Below are 7668 nucleotides of genomic sequence, written 5' to 3' on the forward strand. Positions count from 1 at the left end.
GGCACTGAACTTTTGGGTCTTTGCATCATCTGTTTTCCATGGCCTTTGGCCCATTTCAGTGGGATGCCATCTACTATAAAAACAAAAATAGCAAGAAGCAAGAACATCTAAACAGTGGTTGCTATAATAACAACCTATGGGTATAAACACAAATGCTTGGAAGTTACTTTAGCATCTAACACATTCATCTAACAAAATGATTGCAGTGGCTTCCCCACTGAGGCCTATATTCTCCCATTCCACAGAGGGTTGGCCTGGTCTACAGTGACAGATGTGTGTTCCACCTCTAGGAGCAGGAAATACGTCCAATGAAAAATTCAATGGTTGTACATAACACTAGATGCACCACTATTTCACCAGCTGGTACAACTTGTTTGGCATGTTGATAATGCAGCACACTGGGTCCATCATTTAGCAGAATTATAGGGGACAGTTCTCAGCCATTTGCATATTGCCTTCTGACACTGTGAAAGCCTCCCATCCACTGGCAGGGAGTTTCCAGCTTAGTTCAAGTTTGATTGTCTTCAGCAATAGAGGCTTAATGCCCACTTCTGGTGTACAACCAATGTTATTGGCAATGGCCTTTATAGTGCTTCTTATTTGTAGAAGATAATCAACAAATATCAAAGTGTATTTTGTACTTTTGTACCTCTCAAAATATTCGTTTGTAAAAAAAAAAAAATATTCATTTGTAAGTATTGCTTCTCCTTGATTACTAATACCTGATTTCAGTGAATGTTTAAAAGTAAGAATGTCTTATATTAATATTCAAAAATGCATATAATTATAAGTATTCTCCAATTGGTTACAATATTAACCTTATACTCATACATAGAATAAAATATTCTTTATATTATTTCACTAAGATTTTAATGTCATCAGAATGCTTTAAAAATTTAGGTGTATAAATACGAATAACTCATATTTCATGAATTTATTTTAAATTATACACTTAATTTTTGATAATTACTAAATTTGTTTATCTTAAAATTGTCACTTATTCTATATTTTTTCAGATTTAAGAAATTCTTTAAATTGATAAAATATAGTTAAATGAACTTGAAAATGGAGAGTTTAATCTCCCTCAAATTATAAAACAACAGTCAATTCAAAATGAAATAATAATAAACAGTAATTTTTCAATTTGGAAACAAAAACCACTTAACATTGAATAATGTAAATAAGACTTGATTCCATGAAAATTATACTATATCTATTGATTTTTATGTGTTGAACCCTTGCTGAAGTCTGCTATAACATGATCACAAATCATGAGTACCAAATATTTATATTTATACCAGCTTATTGAAACAAACATTTATTATATTCACAGAGTTATGAAATTATTACAATTTCAGAGTATTTCTACAACTATAAAAAAAAAAAACAGTTTTCTTGTAGTGTTTACAAACGCTGGCTCTCACAATCTTTCTACCCTGTCTTCCTCAAAGATCTCTGAGTGTTATGGAGAGGAGTGTGATAGAGATATCCCATTTAGGGCTGAGTACTCTTGCTTTTTGCATGTTGGCCAGTGCTGGGTCTCTGGGTTAATTCCCATATACTGCAATAAGAAGCTTCTCAAATGAATGCTGAAAGATGCACTAATCTATGGGTATAGAAATAAATTATTATGAGTCAGTTTAATACGATGTTCACAGAGCAGATATAGTGGTTTCATAATAGTAGGATAAAAGTAGTAGGTTTTCTCTTAGTGCCTTTGACCTATCTAGCCACAGGTTCATGGCCCTGATAACTGTGAAGGTATGATGTCCTTCAACTGGAGCAGGCCTTAAATCTACTCAAAGTGATTGATTAGCCCCATAACATTTGTTCCACTATTGCATCATTGTACACATGTTGCCAAATTAATCATTATTGTAACTCACAGGTTCAGAGATGAGTAAGATTATTGTTTACTTTTCTCCTCTTGCAGCATTTATCACCTTCCAGCACTAGAAAAGCTAGCTAATAGTTATGAAGTTTCCATGTAAGTACCACATTGATTTCTCAGTGTTCTATGACTCATACATGTAGTATCTTCTATCACCACATTCTCAACTCAAATTGCACCTTATTATGAAGAGCTGGAGTATAAAAATAGTAGTGGCAATAGTCCATAATATGTGCGGGTGTATGGAACCCAGTTGGCCAACAACTCAAAAAGAACCTGTTTTTGGTATTGGGATTTTTATTAGCTAGCCTAAGGTGTCTGGGAAAGACAATGTACCCAATTATAGGTTAATCTATTTAAACTATTCTTATATATGTATAATTTAGGAAGTTTCTTTAGTAGTAGGTTTCCATAAGGAGCTTTCAACAGCCTTTATAGGCTTCCTTATCCTTCCCTATACTCCCCCCTCAATGCATGTTGTCCCAGCCCTTACTCCACTTAACCCTTCCTGCTCCATTTAGCTTTCTATCACTGCCTTCTATCTCCTGTCCCTTGAGAAACCATTGCAAGGAAAATATGCAACATCGTTACCCTCACCCATGTGGAAGAATGGCTGAGACAAATGCACATTAAATTATGTATGTTCTATTGAATGTAAATGATAGACCAATTTACTTCAGCCACATAAATGGTAAAACCATAGCAAAATCATAGGATTTACTAAATGTGCCCTAACATATAATACCCATGTGCCAGCATCACCAATTATTGCTACTAACCTTTAACATATATGACATCTTGATTGCAACTGCCTTTGAACCTACAATGCATGAATTTGATGCCTTGAAACCTTGATACAATGGAGTGGCATATGCCTGTAATCTCAGCTCTAAGGAGGTAGAAAAAGGAAGATACCAGCTGGGAGCTTGCTGCTTGGCTAGTATATCTGAGATATAGACCTCAAAGTTCAGTGAGATACTCCATCTCAAAACAGTAAGGTGGACAGGACTGGAGAGATGGCTCAGCAATTAACAGCAATGACTTCTCTTGCAGAGGACCTAGGTTTGATTCCCTGCACCTACATGACAGCTGACAACCATCCTAACTCCAGTTCTAGGTGATCTGATGTTCTCTTCTGATCTGTGTGGGCATTGTGTGGCACAATTTCACTTACATACAGGCAAGCAATACACTCATACACATAAGAAAGAAAACTAACTAAATAAAAGAAGGTGGAGCGTGATCCACCAAAGTGTGGACAAAGCCAGACTTTGACCTCTGGTCTCTACACACATGAATACCCTCACGCACATGTGCAAATACATGTACAAACATGAACAAAACACAGATTTTTTAAAAAAACAACATGAATGAACACATATGAAATATCACATATTATAGTTATATAAAAAATATATTTAGAGAGGTATTTGGAGTACATAGAGGCCTGGGGTATATAGTGGGTTCCAGCTCAGCACAGGTTTCAGTGATTGAAACTGTCTTTCAAATATACAAACAAACACACAGAGATGTATGTATAAAAAGTAAAACAGTGGGTCATTTAATTATCTTGATTCTTGATAATTATATAAATATTTGTAATACTTTATGATTTGAATATAATTCATTGCTAATAAATTTTATTATAATTTCTAGTTGAGTCTGTATAATACGTAGATGATTTATACATTTTCATATGCCTTTTAACAATAACAGACACTACAACTTATAATAATGAGTTACAGTAAGAATTATTAGCTGGGTGTGGTGACACATGCATTTAATCTCAGTACTGGGGAGATAGAGGCAGAGAGGCAGGAAGATCTATGTAAGATCAAGTTCAGCATCATCTAGATAGTGAGTTCCAGGCCAGCTGGGTCTACAAGAAGTTGGTATCTCAAAAATAATAAATAAATAGGGGCTGGAGAGATGGCTCAGTGGTTAAGAACACTGGTTGTTCTTGCAGAAGACCCTGGTTCAAATCCCAGCACCCATATGATAGCTAACAACTGTCCTAACTCCAGTTCCAGGGTATTTGACTTCCTCTTCTGTCTTTCGTGGGCATTGCATGACATGGGTGCACTTACCTACACACAGGCAATACACACATACACATAAAATAAAAATAATAAAATTTTAAAATAAATAAGTGAATAAATAGAAATAAGAAACATTAACTTTTTAATTAATCTTCATTCCTAGGGAAAGCAAAACATGGTCTCATTCTTCAACCCTTGAAATCCTACAATTTGTTTGTTCTCAAAGAAATTTACTGATACAGAATTGTTTAGGGAACTGTCAATATTCTTATGGATAAAGAATTAGGCATTACTGAGGGTAGTCAGGGACATTCATAGGTAGATATAAAAATAATACTCAGGGACATCTTATTAATATGAAATGTCTGACTTAATCTAGAATTACAACTATACAGAGAAAATACAAAATTGGGTTTAAGGTATATGAAGCCAAATTGAAAAATGGAGAGAGCTAGATTAGAAGAAAGGGAAAACTTGAAAATTCTTCAGAATAGACTCATGATACAATAATCTCACAGAAATAGTAGACTTCTAAATTAATTTTAAATATTTAAGTAGTAATTATATACAAATAACATAAAAATATTTAGTTGAATTAAATTTGGCCTAAGCCAAATGCTGTATTGGGGTTACAGTTTTCCTAAGTGATCTGTGTGTAAATCCACTTTGTATATAAACAGATTTAACAACCTATGGCTATATAATCATAAACAAACATGGATGTCCCAGCCAATCAGGAACTGAAAGCTGATGAAACATGAGCATATAAGGCAGTCATTTCCTTTTATGACTTCACATATGGCATGGGGCAACATTCTCAACTTTTTTTGTTTTTTACGTCCAGATGGCTTTCTAATATTATATTCTCAAAATTCTCAAATGAAGCTGCTTAAATAGACAAGATAAGCTTTATTGCAATTGTTCTTTTTGTATATAAGGACTCAGACATTTTCATATTAAAGTATAGGGAAAATATATGCAGGACTTGAACTAGAGGGGGAATTTACATTGACTGCAGAAAAAGTGAGCTAACATAATCAACTGCAATATTAGAACAGCTGGAGCAATATATTTAAATCATTAGACGAGGCTGCTTCTGCCCTGTTGTGGAAAATCTTGTGACTGATTTTGCCTTTTGCCTTACATACCTGTCATGCTGGAATGCATTGCTTCTAATGGGGCATCTGGCCCTCTAAAGTGTAATAGGATACTAGTCTGCAATGCTAATAAGGGATCCCATATGCTGTGTTGTGACTGGACTATTACCCTTATATAAGCCCGAATTTTCTTGCAATAAAGCAGATCTGTGTCACTGAACCTGGTCTCCTGCACCTGAATGCAGGCGATGCTGAGGCAGAATCCTCACTAGCCCTGAGGTCTGGACCGGACAGCTGATCAGAGGAACTAAAAGAGCAGGAGAGCAGGCATAGCTGGAGGAGAGCAGCCACAGCCAGTGACCACATTTGGCGCCCAATGTGGGGCTGGGATCCCCTCCCCACAGAGCTGTAACACTCTGAGCTATAACATCTTGGGCTCTGCATTTTCTTCTGGCTCCCAATCTTCTGTTGGGTGTGCCACTCCTGTCTTCGGTCTCCTTGAAAGGTTCGTGAGTTCCTTTGGGTACGTCTTGCAGGGTGAGTGACCTCCGATATGGGGAATAGTAACCCAGCTGCTGCCAGACCCTGCACTGCTGCACTGGTTTCTCTCCTCAGGAGTAGGCAAATTAGGGTAACAGAAAAGGATATAACTAGGTTTTAGATGAAGTCCTAGCTCTTGCCCCCTGGTTTATAGATTGCTGTTGCTGGGATCCTGAACAATGGGCTTGCATTTTATTCTTGGCCCGGCATAGAGAAGTCAGGGAGGGATGCCCACAGTCTGGGCTATTGTATCCCATTGTGACTGCCATTCTGGCTTTGCTTCTGGGAGTTTCCCCTGAAGCCCCTGAACAGGGAAATCTCCTATTAAAGGAAATAGATGACCAAATACAGCAACAAGATGCTGGGGATGGCCTGTCCCAGGCATTTCCAGTTAAAATAAAACTAACTGATTCTGGTTCTGATGAAACTATGGCTGTTAATGATGATGTAAAAAATGAGGAATTGGGATTTGAGAGATCCCCTGATGAGAAACAGGAAGACAAGATCACCCCTGCTCCACCACTATGGGGCAGTGGCTACCATTCTCCATCTTACACTGGTTTCAAGGAAGCAGATCCCCAGCCACTCCTCTGGACTCCCAAGGCCAAAGGCCTCCTTTGGAGGAAGGCAGCTGTGCTCAGGTGTGGAGGTAGCACAGGGCTGGGGTCAGAGGCTGGGTGGAGATAGGTGGGCTGGGGTTCTTTCTGTGGCCCCGGCCCCTGCCCCAGGGTGGCTGGCTCCTCCCTGAGAATGCGGTGCACCCTAGGCCATGCTGAGGCCCTGTGGCCTGGCTGTGGGAGCTGCCACCTGAAGCCCAAGAGGAGCGCAGCCATGCTGGGGCCCTGGGTGTAGCCCGCAGCCACCTCTTCAACAGGTATCCTGGTAGGCGGAGTAGGCTTCTGCGGGCCCGCCACTGTGGAGGGCTGCGACTCCACCTTGTGGGCCGACTTGGAGCCCGGGCCTGAGCCTGGTGGGCCAGGACCGGCCATCGTGGGACTGGCTGGAGAAGCCCACACAACCTCTGGAGGGCACCTGGGGGCAGCCCTGAGCCAGCCCCACTCCAGAAGACAATGACGGTGAGCGCAGAGCAGGGTGGTGATTCCACAGAAGCAATAGCTAAACCAAAGAGTCTACCATTGAGAAACTGGTCCTGAGCTGCACCCTAGACTCCACCCTAATTCAACAAGCTAGAGACTTACACTCCCACTTCCACCTTTCTCCCCAAGCTATATATAGGCTCCTCCCTACCTTGCTAATTCAGAGTTGTAAACATTTGGTCTGTGCATGCTCCTCTTGTGACCCTCTTCTACCTCTGGAGCCATTACAACCTGCTGGGACCCTCCCTAAGAGTCTTGGCCCAAATAAGATATGGGAAATGGACATCACTCATTTTTCTCCTATTGGCAAGCTCAAGTATATCCATCATATTATTGACACTTATTCCAATGTCCATATTGCATTGGCCTGCTCTGGTGAGACAGCTTTACATGCCATAAGAACTGTTAAATATGCCATGGTCCTTATGGAAATTCCATGTCAAATAAAATCAGATAATGGTCCTTGTTATGTTTCTGCTACCTTCAGCCATTTTTGCTCTGACTGCAATATTAGGCATATAACTGGTATCCCTTACAATCCCCAGGGTCAAGGGATTGTTGAACGTTCCCACTAAACACTCATTAAACAAATACAGATAATAGGGGAAGACAATGATAAAGGACCCTGCTATAAGGACCCCAATTTTTTTATACTATGAGCTCTATTTGGATTAAATATTCTAAAATTTGACTCCAATGGCCTCCCACCAGCAATAAAGCATTGAGGGGCACTTCTGCCCCCATGGTGAGATGGAAGGACCCTCTCACAAGTGAATTGAAAGGTCCACACCTATTATTAACACAAGGGTGAGGCTATGCTTGTGTCTTTCCAGATAATCTTCCAGCCCCCATCTGGATCACAGCCCAGAACACCAAAATTTGCCTGTGATGGAAAACCTCTCTCCATAACCACTGACCCCGGAAATGGGAGCCCTGACCCTGGAGGAAGCAGCACACCTCTCAACCACCGAGAGATCAATCTCACAGATCACAAAAGCTACCAA

Source organism: Nannospalax galili, unplaced genomic scaffold (genome assembly GCF_000622305.1).
Source record: "Nannospalax galili isolate Female #2095 unplaced genomic scaffold, S.galili_v1.0 scaffold303, whole genome shotgun sequence".
Lineage (NCBI taxonomy): Eukaryota > Metazoa > Chordata > Mammalia > Rodentia > Spalacidae > Nannospalax > Nannospalax galili.